Source organism: Callithrix jacchus, chromosome 4, assembly GCF_049354715.1.
Source record: "Callithrix jacchus isolate 240 chromosome 4, calJac240_pri, whole genome shotgun sequence".
Lineage (NCBI taxonomy): Eukaryota > Metazoa > Chordata > Mammalia > Primates > Cebidae > Callithrix > Callithrix jacchus.
The window spans coordinates 160,190,463-160,205,019 of record NC_133505.1 but is presented as its reverse complement, the minus strand read 5'-3'; the positions used below and the strand labels follow the sequence as shown (position 1 = coordinate 160,205,019).

The 14,557-nt window shown below is 35.2% G+C and overlaps 1 long non-coding RNA gene across 1 annotated transcript in view; it reads right to left on the bottom strand.

Annotated features, from left to right (window-relative positions):
- Window positions 1-2,863, bottom strand: part of LOC103792684 (uncharacterized) — a 61,632-nt gene extending 58,769 nt beyond the window's left edge. The window contains exon 1 of the long non-coding RNA XR_619561.5: window positions 2,635-2,863. This is a non-coding gene — a long non-coding RNA (uncharacterized LOC103792684). The remainder of the gene's footprint in view (window positions 1-2,634) is intronic.
- Between the last annotated feature and the right edge of the window lie 11,694 nt (window positions 2,864-14,557).

Genomic DNA, 14,557 nt, shown 5'->3' with positions numbered 1-14,557 from the left:
GGAATAAACAACTTTGTTGATTTTAGTCAGTAATTTCAAGCTGAGAACTTGATAATGCAGCAGCAAAGAATATTCTCATATTGTCTGCATAAGTTTATTATAATAATATCTGTAATTGTTTATTTTACAAAGTTCTTCTATGTAACAGTAGGAGACAATTTTTAGGTAGACTGACAATGCTCTCTACAAATGGGTATTAATTTCCAAGGAGATGAAAACCTCTTCCTTTCACCATTTACTGTGGCAACAGAAAAAAGAAGGATTCAGAATAGTCACAGCAGGAATTTTACAGCTTTGGCAAAGATACACATAAAATATTCCCGCACTCTAGGTCCTCAACAAGATTACATGTAATCAGAAAATGCCAGATTTTTAAAATTGTGCCTGAACTTGGAGCATTCTATCAACAGGATTAAGGCAAAGACCAAGGTGCTTTCTTTTTCTTTTCATTTTAATATTAGCCTTGATACCAAAGAGTCTCCTTTCCTCTTCAAGTCCCAAGATAAACTTGAAGATATTGGACCTGTTAGAAAGTAACATTCTTTACTGAAAACAGGACAGGAACCCTGTACAGGAACTATGTCGACAAAGGTATGAGGCCAGTCTCCTCACTAGGCTTTTATTGGCTCTGCAAGTAGAGCTTGATTTCTTAAAGGGAAGCATAGCCTTCTAGTCAAAGCCTTGGTAAAATAACATTTTTTTTCCAATTGTATCTTGTTGCAAAAGAAAAATGGATTCTTATTGCAATGATGCAAACAACTGTATTGCCATATATCAAGAATACTCACAAACAGTTTCTAATTCTAGAGGAACCAGGCAGAGAGAAACAAACATGCTCCAAATTCTGATTACAGAAGTATACCTTGCTTAATTATTAAGAGCAGTAAATAGTTCTGAATAAGTTTCCTTGACTCTAAAAAACAAAACAAGGATCAGCAATATTCCAAGCAAAAGTCAAAAAGCTTGCTTCAGCCTTCTAGGTTCAGTCCATTTAGTCAATCTCTTGTTTGGCTTGAAATTTGTGAGCATTTTAGCTCTTCATGAGTCCCGTGCATTTTCCTTTATTCCAATGTTACAATCTCTAACATTATTAGAAACCTGATTGCCACAAATACAATCAGAAATTGTATTTAAGAGCACCTGTCAGAGTGCTATAGCTCATTATAAACCATCTTTTGAAAAGGATCAAAACAAAGTAACAATCATCTGTAAATAGCAAAGTGTCCATCATAGTTACAGATAGAAACATGATTGACAAAGAGTTTTGGTTATCTCCATAGTTCATAACAACTTAGCATAACAACCTTAAGAAAACGTTGTTTTTTTTTTAATGTTCAATTTACAGAAAAACCACATAATACCTTTTTGAATTTAGTCAATACATTCACACAGAGAACCTCTTCTGCAAGACTAATTTCCACAATCCTCCTACCACTAGTTTGAACCTTCAGCTTTATCTCACCTAATTTAAAATAATCTGTTAACCCTAGGCAAAAATTTACATTTCCATGCCTTCTTATAACCTTTTATAAAAAGTTTATTGTTCTTAGATACCTTGCATATAAATCTATTTTTAGTAGTTTCAGTTATACATTATAATGGCAACATCTACCAATTGTTAACTTTAAGGTAAAACCTGGTAAGTTGCTTTAATTGTGTGCTAACTGCAGCCAAAATTTGTCTTCTTAATTAAGGATGTGATTAGTTTCATATGTCCCCAGGCCTTACCAATTGTGAAGCCAGCAAGTCAAATAGTTTTCAAAACCCAAAAAGCAGTTTATAACCTTAAAACACAGCAAATCTTGCATCTGACCTGCATTGTTTAGCCCACCTATTTACAGCTTAGTAACACCTGCCTTTTACCAATAATCTTTAAGGTTGTTATTATTTCTCAAAGATTAAAATCATGTGAACTGAGAGGTACAAAAGCTTTTATCTTCCCTTAAAAATATTTAATCCAAGCATTTGTTTTTCTTTAGGCTGAATTAATTAGAGCTGTTTTTACAAACATCATGCTCGTACACACACACATAACCAAACAGACAGGCAAGAGAAAACCCAGTTCCCTGGTGGGGCTCTTTAGGAGACAGGGTTAGGAAAACATGCAGATATCAAACCAGAAAGGAACTTATTCCGTAAGAAAGGATTGCTAAACAAAACCTTGCTACCAGAGATACAAATCAGGCCAAACAAGATTGCTTGATTTCACAACCAAATCTTTGCAGAGAATATAAACAGTGACAGTTAGGGGTTCCTCTTCTAGTAAAGCATGTTCTAAAAGCATAAAACTTTAAAAGCTACCTGTTGATGTGGTAAGGAAAATAACGCCTGAGGGAAGAACCTCTTATTCAACCGGTTCCTACACCAGGGAGAAAAGTTTAATTACCGTCCGATGGAGATGAAACCCTGTGCAGGCCCCTATGGCTATGCATCCCAGCCCAGGCCAGGAGGGGGAAGCGGTGATGAGGGGCTGCTCACTGGTCCATCCCAAAAAAGGAAAGAAAAGGCCCTGAAAAGGCTCCCAACTTCTGGGAGTGATGGGAGGTTTGAGTGTAGTTTCCCACAGATCAGAAGTCTGAGGATGAAAAGGATTAGAAACCACAGTGAGAGGTGCTGGGTCCTCATTTCACTCACCACTTCTTGAGCCACATGTTGGGCACCGAAATGTTGCAGGACTTTTTCTTAGTTTAGCCAAAGACGGGGTCCTTGTCCCAGAGCCACAAAAGTTTAAGCTTGCAGACGGTTTGAAAGGTGAGTAAAGCAGGGTTTTATTGGGTGAAAAGGAATACAAGGTGGAAACAGGGACTCTCTAAAACGACAGAATCCCTGCTGGAATGCTTCCTCCCTTGCAGTTTGAATGTCCGGTTTCATACCGGAAGAGGAAGGGGCAGGCTCCTCCGTGCTGCAAAGGGCGCGAACTTCTGTGGCTCCACCCCAGTATGTGTGTCCCTCCCAGTGCACAAGTCAGCTGAGTTTTGTCAGGGAGCTCCTCCCATCTGGCTTTCTCATTAGTTACTATTGCTTTAAGGGGGCTTTGTCTTCAGGATCATACTGGTAAAGCTAATGTTACAATTCTGTGAAAAAATTCTTCAGAATCCTGATCTCACTTGTTTAAAATTTCCATTGAAGCTTTTCTCTTGTCTGCAGCTGATCTGGGCAGAATGGGTTTGGCATCCATCAAGGGGAAAGTTTGCTCACTTTTAATTTTTCCATAAAAGTTGTGTAAGCTGAAACAATTGAGATGTCCGTGGTGTTGGCTGTTGTTTCTGCTGTTAATCAATCATTCCCCTCATTTAGGACACTATGAGGTTCATTTTTGTCCTCAAAAATTGATGTGTATAGTCTGCTGCTGTGGGCATCTTCAACATCATCACATCTCTTCTTAAAACAAGTTCTCTATTTGTGAGCTGCTGATTTCTTTGGGGCATTGTCTCTATTAACTTTTCATAAAACGTCAATGATTTCACCATTCTTCTACTTAAGCTTCACTACAAACTTGATGTTTGTTCTTGCTTCAGTTTTAGCAAAATTAATGCTGCTCTGATAGGGACTTTTTTCAAATTGATGTGTTATCCTTCTTAATCATTCAAACTAGATCCTTTTCAGACCTGTTATAACAAGTTAGTACAAATTTTGGTGCAAACTAAGCTGAAATTTGTGCATGGTTATTTCATAGTAACCATCTTCCATAAACTTTTTGAAGACCCCTCCTGTAAGCACTCATTCTTCAGCATCCATGTTTCCAGGACACAGCATGAAATTATGTCCCCTCTGAGATGCTGATACTAAAATCCACAGATGCTCAAGTCTCTTATACTAAATGGTGTAGGCTTTGCATGCAACCTATATATATTCTCTTGTATACTTTAAATCATTTCTTGATTACTTATAATACCTAAGACAACATAAATGTTATGTAAATAATCGTTATACAGTTATGTGAATAGCTGTTATACAGTATTGTTTAGGGAATAATGATAAGAAAAATAATATTCAGGAGGCTGAGGCAGGTGGATCATGAGGTCAAGAGATCGAGACCATTCTGGTCAAAATGGTGAAACCCCATCTCTACTAAAAATACAAAAAATTAGCTGGGCATGGTGACACGTGCCTGTAATCCCAGCCTCTAGGGAGGCTGAGGCAGGAGAATTGCTTGAACCCAGGAGGCAGAGGTTGCGGTGAGCCGAGATCGTGCCATTGCACTCCAGCCTGGGTAACAAGAGCAAAACTCTCTCTCAAAAAAAAAAAAAGAAAAAGAAGAAAAATAATGTTCAATTTAGATGTGACTATCCTTTTCCCAAATACTTTTTATCCACTCTTGGTTGAATCCATAGATGCAGAACCCATGGAAACAGAAGGGCAACTAAATTTTATAATCTGATCATGTGAGGCTTTGATCACCAAAGAAATGAATGTAAGCAACCTACCTGCTCACAGTTGCATGAATATATATAGAAAATATGGCATATACCTGCCATGAAAATTATTCAGCTTTGACAAATAAGTAAATTCTACCATTTATGACAACATAGATGAACCTGGAGGACATTGTGCCAAGTGAAAAAAGGGAGACACAAAAGGATAAATATTACATGATACCACTTACGTGATGAAGCTAACATAGTCAAACCCGTCGAAATAGGGTGAAATGGTGGTTGCCAGGGGCAAGGGAGAGAGGGACACAAGGAGATATTACTTGAATGATACAAAGTTTCTTATATGAGATGAGTAAGATCTAGAGATCTCCAGTACAGCACGGTGGCTATTGTTAATAATACTGTTTTGTATACTTAAAACATTTCTGAGAGGGTAGTTGTTTATATCAAGCATCCTTAACATTAAATATAAATAAGAGGATGAGAGGCAACTTTTGGAGGTGATTGACAGGTTTATAACATAGATTGTGGTAATGGTTCCATGGGTATACACTTGTCTCCAAACTCATTGAGGCCTACAGATTAAAAATGTGCAGCTTTGTGTATGTCAATCATATCTCAAGGAAGTGGTTTAAATAAAAATAAATCAATGGATACTTTATATTATGATAGTAAATATTAGTTTGGTTTTTTTTTTTTTTAAAGTAACAGAATCAAATCCATATTTAAGGTGACGTGGGGAATGGTTTCAACAGTATTGAGAGTAATGGCAGAGAGATATATGAGGACAATTTTGGACAAAAAGAGTTCCCTTTGTTTTTTTCATTAAGTACCAAGTATTTCTTTTAAAATTCCTGGGGTTTTAAAAGTATAGCAACTAAAACCAACCAGAAACCTAGTTGCATAAAGATCGTGCTGGGAATCATGCTAAGACTGATATTATAGGCAAAAGACCTTCAAAATTTAAGGGAAGGTATCATAAATAAAGTAGAAAAATAAATTAATTTGAAACTAGGTTCCATTTTCCATGGCAAAGGAAAACGCAATAGGAAGGCAAAATGTTAGTGCCTTTTGAAGTGCTATTAGCCTTGGAACCTGCCTTTAAGCATACACTTAAAAAATAGCTGGACTTTTTGCATGGATGTAAGTAAGGCCCTTTGATGCATGTTCTCTGTGTGCCCTATGACAAGAGCTTTGGGTGTCTCTATGTTTCTGATATATATTCAGTATGAATGTCACAGTCATATATGCTCTCTCCATAACCTCCTTTTAAAATCTATGTAAGCATAAAAGCTGCTTGAAGCCTCAATCCATAAGGTAACTGTCAAGTATTATCAAAACATCAACTAGAAAACTGCTACTTGAGGTTTTATAGTTCTGTACCTTGCTGTGACCTACACTGACTTGCCATTTAATGCTAACAATAGTTCATAAACCGGCATTTTTCAAAAAACATGAGAAGATGCCTTTGATGTGTGCTTTCCTTGAAGAGCCGTAATTTGCAGCTATTTAATGACCACAGTGAATTTCAGTGTTCTGTGACCCTTTAATCTGGGCTGGAAACTAAAGTGACTTATTTCCCACTGTCTGTTTGCCATACTTGCAAAGGTCATTGTGAATTTTTTATTTAGTTATCTTTATTTTAGTGTCAATTAGAGCATAATTCAGTACTCTTCAATTTCTCTTTTTATATTATGATATTTAATTTATTTAGATGGCTATTTAATATATTAGTATTTGTTTTATTTCACTTTATATGTGAAATTATTTATAATACATTTTTAAAATAGTTTAAATAAAACCTCTGAACTTATGGTTAAAAAATTAGTACTGTTTACAACAGATTCATCTTGAGCAAAAGTAATATCAAAAATGAAAGCAAGAAAGAAAAGGATTTTACAAACTTAACATGGGCAAAAATCCCAGACAAATCTGTATTCTCAATTTCTAAGACAGGAAATTAGAAAGCTGACAGCAATTATCAAACTTCTTGCTTTCCCCCAAGACATTATAAGACTCACCTCAGCACTAGATCTCTGAAATATCAGAACTCCTAGATGCACAGACTAGGTTTTGTAGGTGGTTTTGAATAGCAGAAAAGTTTTGCTGCAATATCTGATACAGAAAAAATGTCAAATACGAAGTCCATATAGAATGAATCGGCTTTAAAATTGTCCGTAGTGAGATGACAGGACACAGCCAGCTGCAGGGAGAGCAGAAATCTATAATGTGACCACTACCAAAGAATTTGCTATGAATCTTGGATCTAGTTCCTTTCTTTCTTACCCTCCCACATTCTTACTTACAATATGGGTATAACACCCTATCCCACTTTTTTTATTTGAGACAGAGTTTTACTCCCTTGCCCAGGCTGGTGAACCCTGGTTCACCACAATCTCCACTTCCCAGGTTCAAGTGATTCTCCTGCCTCAGCCCCCTGAGTAGCTGGGATTACAGGAGCACAACACAATACAAAATTTTTGTATTTTTAGTAGAGACGGAATTTCACCACGGTGGCGAGATTGGTCTCTCCTGACCTCAGGTGATCCACTCACTTCGGCCTCCCAAAATGTGTTCATCTTTTCTATTATGTATTTAAAGTTTCTTAAAGGGAACATATAAAATGTAAGTGAAGAAGTATGGTTTGAATATGATGTTTTATACGTTTTTCATTGCCTTCATTTCATAAAAAAAGTAAGTTTGTTAGAGTACCAAAATTAAAATGATGCCTTTTTGCTGGCAGCAACAGCTACATTCTCCAGAGGTGTGACAGGGATTGCTTTGTATGAGAAAACAGCATTTTCTCTCTTGGAAATCACAGCAGCCATCCTGTCTTTCTTCAGGGAGATGACTCACTTTTCCACTGACATCGGTTTCCTCTTGCAGGATATCATGGTCTTTGCTAACTCCTATGTTCTCTGAAGGAGGAGCCCTTTGATCCATACCTGCCTTCATAAACTCTTCTATGATGGATCCTTGTTAGGCTGAGTGTGTAGCAGGCAAGGGTCATTGAGAAACCAAGAGGAACCCAAAAGACATTCAAGGTTCCAGAGATCCTAGAGCATAGGAACGTGGGTACTGAGAGTTTTATAGGTAATTTCTGCCAAACATTCAGGGGAAAAAAAATTAAATCTCACAGAAATCTTTCAGGGAATAGATAAGAAAAAGCACTTTCCAATCACAAGGTTAATGTAATATGTATACCACAACCAGACTAATGATGTTAGAAATGGTAATTGATACCCATGGTCATTCAAAAACACAGGTGCAAAATCATAAGAAATCTACAATATTAGCTACTAAAAATCCAACAGTGTTTTCAAGTTAATGAATCACTATCAAATTCAAATCATTCCAGGAATGCAAAATTGATTCAACATTTGAAAATGAATTAATATAATTCACTGTATTATTACTAATTATATATTTCTATATATACAATCATTTCATCATACAAAATATTTGATAAAATTCTAAATGTATTAAGCTTTTAAACCAAGAAGATAACATAGTCTATTATTGTTTCCATACCTTTTTGTCTTAATCATATACTTTTATAAAACGTATTGTTCTCTATGATAGCTAATACTTCTCAGACCACTTTTCTTAGGCAATTTATCATTGTTTTTGGCCCTTTGTTTTTAACTAAACTTGTTAAATTACATTTAAAATCCCAGTGGCATTGTTAATCTAGGTGGTAAGTCCATTTTTAGCTTTGTTATTTAATATAAACATATGTGTTATATGTAGGCTATTATATGTATGACACATGACATTAATTGTAAAAAATCAGTTTCCTGAAAATCTGAATGATACATTAACAGATGCAAGTCAACTAGCCAAATACAACATATTGAATAGATAATATCTAATTCACGTTAGGAAGCTTGATTACAAAAAGTTTAAAGTACTTAGTTTTACCCACTCAGCATAGATAATAAACTAAGCCCATAAGGTGCAAAGTGTTTAGTCATTCAATTTCTAGACAAGGTTATAGGTGTTGTGTGGTGTTGTGTTCTGTTTTGTTTCAAAACAGGGTCTCACTCTGTCAACCAGGCTGGAGTGCCGAGGTGTGGTCACAGCTCAATGTAGCCTCAACCTCCCAGGCTCAGGTGATCCTTTACCTCAACCTCCCTAGTAGCTGTGACTACAGACATGTGCCACCACCATGCTTAGATAATTTTTTATAACTTTGGCAGAGATGAGGTCTGAACTATGTTACCCAAGATGGTCTTGAACCCCTGAGATCAAGTGATCTGCCTGCCTCAGCCTCTCGAAGTACTGGGATGACAGATATGAGCCACTGTGCCTGGCCAACAAGGTCAGATTTGATATTTTAACTGAGGATCAAAAATATTAAAGTCACATTTTGTATTCTACCAGCGTAATCATCTATAGCAAGATAGTTGTTTAGAAGTGTTTATAAAACACTAATTTATGAATTCACTATGACTCAAAAGTTACCTATAACAAATCACAAACTCTAAAACATCATTTTGCAATGATTGCTGATAGGTCAAAAATAATGGCCATGGCTTTGTACCAGTCAAGACCAATAAACTGCTGTTGCATTAGAATTCAGATCTGGGATATGTTACTATATTCTCTAAGTAACACAAATGAATTATGAATGCTTTGTAACTTTTCTCATCTTTCAGGTTTTTAAAATGCACTACAAAGCAGATCATTGAAAAATGTATCATATCCTATTGAGTGTTTGTTGTTGTTTTTTAACTGGGAGGGGCAATCTCACAATATTTACCACATTGCCATCAAATCAGACCCAGATAAAAAGTGCAAAACAAACTCTTAAAGGGAAAATATCATCCTTTGATGCAGAAGCCAAATACGTTTAAAACCACACTCTTCTTGGATTTCGCACAATGTCATGCCAATAGCATTGCAGAAATTGAAGTCTAAACCTAACCTACATGAAAAGAGTCTCCAGAAACACCAATTAAGCATCTGTAGCATAACTGAGATCAATGAAAACAAGTCAGATTTTAGAAAAAAAATACGTTAATTGCTTATATTTTATTTTAAAATAGTTCTACCTAGGTCAAAGTAAAAGTAAAAGAGAAATGAAAGTCAACTGAATGCAACACATTTTCTTTAATTCTAAAGTATAGTAAATGAATGAGAAAGGATTAGCTGTGTATGTGTCCCATTTCCATAATCCCAATATAAAATGCCACAGTATCTCATTATCTTTTACCACAGCTAAAATGCAAACTGTTAGCTTTTGCCTTTTTTTCTTTATTCTTTAAATATGAAAATTAGAAATAGGAAGAATAATTGATATTAATTAAATCTTTGTCTCCATGTCGTTGTCTGAAATCCTTCATCTAGATAGCATATTTACAAAAATGAATGATAGAGGTTGTTATTTCTTCTTATTTCAAAATGTCAATTGTCACAGGGAACAGAACCAAGAGTGTTAAGAAACAGTGAGAGAAAGAGAGAGAGAGGAAAAAAGGGTGCAGGGGGCTGTCTATATCAACCATTAGTTGGGTAATCAGCCCTGGAATAACAAAAGTGGCCATTAGGTCACATTTTACACTCTGAAAACTGAGTAATAGCCTACTTAATATTTTCTGAAAGGTACTAGTAACATCTCTTCACATTAATGCCGCTTACTCGGGGGCTACATTGCCAAGAATTCTGTAATTTTAGATCTAGTCCATTGTTTTTATAAAACTGTCCTTCTCCTGACTCCAGTTCATCCAATTATCCCCTTCACTGGCACCATCCATCAATATTCCTCTGCAAGGTTCTACCCTTTATGTATTTGCTTTCCTCTCCTTTCCATTTCTTTTTAGCAATAAGAGCAATTTTTGTAAAACATAAATTAGATCATGTCGTTACTTTTCTTAAAACACTTCAGTAACTTCATAGTGTACTTGAATAAACACTGAATTCTTATTTTGCTATTCTAGACCTCACAACTTGAACCGTATTGACTTTCACAACCCCAACATATGCCACTGTTTCTTTGTCAGCAGATACTAGTTACACTCTCTCTTCCTACAAGGTGACACGCTCCAATACGTCATTTGTGTCTGCCGCTTTGTTTTGTTGTTTTGTTTTAGTAATACCCAGACATTTTTTCTTTAGATTCTCCCCTGATTAGTGTTTCATCTTTCATCTGTTTTAAATGTTGGCTCCACTGAAACTGCATTCTCTTTCTACTCTAAATCAAGTAGACTCTATAATTCCTTTTTTGATGTTTTTTAGAGATAAGTTTCACTATATTGCCCAAGCTGGCATCAAACTCCTGGGATCAAGCAATCTCCCCACCTAGCTTCCTAAGTAGCTAGGAAGTGAGCTGCTGTACCTGGTATATCTCTATAATTTTTTATCACCAAATACTTAATTTCTTTGGCTTTAATTACTGTGTGTGTGTGTGTGTGTGTGTATGCATTTATGTATAAGCATTTTCATTGTTTAATTCTCCTAATTGAACAGAAGCTTCATGAAGACAGGAGCTGCGTGGGTCACCATCATATGTCCATCACCTTGGACAGTGTCTACTGCATGGAAGACAATAAATAGTTGTTGAATAAATGACTTAAATATTTAATAATTTCAATTACATATATACACATAAATACTGAGTCCAGAATTTCAAAGTAAGGCTATAGTCTCATAATTTTATTTCTATTTTCTTTGATATTTTTCATCTCTTTCCTGAACAGACTCTTAAAACTTTAGCAAAAGATATTAGTACCTATGAGCCACACAAATGAAATACACTTCCTCTCTAAAAGCTTTCTTTTGAGTGGCAATAAAGCCATTGCCAAAGTAAAATTTCACTTTCTTATTTAGCTATGCAATGAACATTTTTAGTAGAAATGTTGAAAAATAAATCCATAAATCCTCATGCTCCCTTGAAAGGAAGCTTTTATACTAAGTGGTTTATAAGGCCAAGACATGAAGAAATGTGTAAGTAAACTCACACAGTAAACGTCATTAAAAAAAAATCGAGCCTTATATTCCACTGTCTTCAGAGAGCTGAAAGAAATAGCACCAAGAAGAAATAAAATAAAACCTAGAGAAGGAAAATATTTGATTTGTATACCAGCAGAACAGATGTCACTATCCTACTGATTGTGCTGATTTTTATCACAGAGATTTTTGTAGTTTTTACATAAATATAACTTTAGAAAATCATTTCATAGTACATAATGAATTTTTGAATTACTATAGTATATAGACCGTGATCTGAATCCCACTTCTTAGATGTGTGAATTGGATAAATTGTGTCATTTGTAAAATGTGAGTGAAAGCATCAAATTCAATGGGTTATCGTTGAATTAGATAAAACAGAATACAAAAAGTAGCACAGTTCTTGGTACAGAAGTCATACTAAAAAGTTCTTGTTATTGTTAGTATTTTGATATAGATACAAAAAGATGACAGGCTTCCAAACCCACAGAGAATTTGTTCCTGCTTTCCTTGCCTACTGGAACCTTAGATAATACAAAAAAAGGGCAACATTAATTTAATCTACATTCTGTTTCTAAGGGAATATTGTCTCTCCTGATCATTGAACTATATTCTCAAAGAATTTTAGGATACAGAATGTTAAATATAGTAAAAAATATATATAAAGCTATAAATATAAATAGTTAAGGTATAATTGTTGAAGAAATAATAAACAATGAAGAATATAAAAACTCTCAGGGTCTAAATTCTAAAAGTATAAGTGGTGTTACCAAAACCTATATGAAAGAAAACAAAGTAAAATGTATCCTTCACTTATACAAAAGAAGGATATGCTATATAGAAGGATAAGCATATACCTTCTGTATATGCTAAATTATGCTAGGCACAGGAAGTACTGCAGTTTTACAAACAGATATAAATCTGCCTTCATGGAATTTGTAGTTTAGATATGAGAAGACTGAAATTAATCAAATAACTAAAATAAATTTTGTCATGAAACATAATTATTAAGATGGTGTTGTGAATTAAAAAAAGGTTCCAAAAATCACATAAAGCATAGAGTACAAAGAACTCATAATATGGTGACTTGAACTAGTGTTATAAGGTGTTACAAACTACAAGCTGTATATGTCATTCCCGATGAATGGTGTGAGAGTAAAGAATGGGTGCCAACAAACCTAAAAATATGTTCACTATGTCCAAATATTATGTATTATTGAAAATAACAAGGCAAACTCACAGCAAACATCATAGTGAATGGGCAAAAAAGCTTGAAGCATTCCTTTTGAGAACTGGAACAAGACAAGAATACTCACTCTAATCACTCCTATTCAACATAATACTCGAGTCCCTGCCAGAATAATCAGGTGAGAGAAATAAATAAAAGGTATCCAAATAGCAAAAGAAGAAATCAGGCTATTTATCTTTGTTGACAATATAATTCTATAACTAGAAAATCCTAAAGATTCCACTGAAAAGCTGATAAATGGCTTCAGTGAAGTTTCAGGGTACAAAACTTCAATTTTCGTACAAAAGCAATGTACAAAAATCAACAGCATTCTATATAACAATAACATGCAAACTGAGGGCTAAATCAAGAATGAAATCCCATTTACAATAGCCACAAAATGTGTAAAACTCTTAGGAATACAGCTAGTCAAGATGATGAAAAATCTCTACGAGAACTACAAAACAGTGCTGAAATAAATCAGAGACAGCACAAACAAATGGAAAAACATTCCATGCTTATGAATTGGAAACATCAATATCACTGAAATGTCCATACTGCCCAAAGTAATATACAGATTCAATGCTATCCCTAGATAACTACTCTAAAATTCATATGGAACCAAAAAAAATCCCAAATAGCCAAAACAATCCTAAGCAAAAAGAACAGTCAGAGGCATCACATTACCTGACTTCAAACTATACTACAAGGCTACAGTAACTGAAACAGCATGATACTGATACAAAACCAGACACATAGACCTATGGAACAGAATAAAGAACCCAGAAATAAAATTACACACCTGCAATCATCTGCTCTTTAACAGGCTCCACAAAAATAAACAATGAGGAAAAGACTCCCTATTTAATAAATGGTGTTGGGATAGCTGGCTATTCATATTGCAGAAGAAGGAAACTGGTTCCCTACCTATCACCATGTATTAAAATAAACTCAATATCAATTAAAGACTTAAGACCTCAAACCATAAAAATTTTAGAAAAAAAAAACAAAACAGGAAATGCCCTTTTCAGTATTGACCTTGGCAAAGAATTTATGGCTAAGTCCTCAAAAGCAATTGAAACAAAAATTGACAAGTGGGACTTAATTAAACTAAATAATTTCTGCACACTAAGAGAAACTATCAAGGAAGTTAACAGGCAACCTATAGAATGGGAAACATATTTGTGCACTACGCATCTGACAAAGGTCTAATATCCCGAATCTATAAGAAACTTAAATCAACAAGCAAAAAACAAATAACTCCATGAAAACGTGAGCAAGGAACATGGACACCTCTCAAAAGCTGACATACAAGTGATCAACAAACATGAAAAAATGTTTATCATCAGAGAAATGCAAATAAGAACCACAATGAGATACTATCTCACACCAGTCACAATGACTTTTGTTAAAAAGTAAAAAAATACAAATGTTGGCAGGTGTATTCATCTGTTTTCATGATGCTGATAAAGACATACCCAAGACTGGGCAATTTACAAAAGAAAGGTGTTTGATTGGACTCACAGTTCCATGTGGCAGTGGAAGGCCTTACAATCACGTTGGAAGGCAAGGAGGAGTAAGTCAGAACTCACATGGATAGCAGCAGGCAACAAAAAGCTTATTCAGGGCAATTCCCATTTTTAAAACACTCAGATCTCATGAGACCCATTCATTATCATGAGAACAGCCCAGGAAAAACTTCTTCCCATAATTCAATCATCTCCCACAACCTGTAGGAATTTTGGGAGTTATAAGGTAAGATATGGGTGGGGATACAGACCCAAACTGTATCATTTTGCTCCTGCCCCTCCCAAATCTTATATCTTCGCATTTCAAAACTGGTCATGCCTTCCCAACAGTCCCCTAAAGTCTCAATTCATTTCAGCATTAACTCAAAAGTCCAGAGTCACAAGTCTCATCTGAGAAAAGGTAAGTCCCTTCCATCTATAAGCCTGTAAAATCAAAAGCAAGTTAATTACTTCCTAGATACAATGGGGGCACAGACATT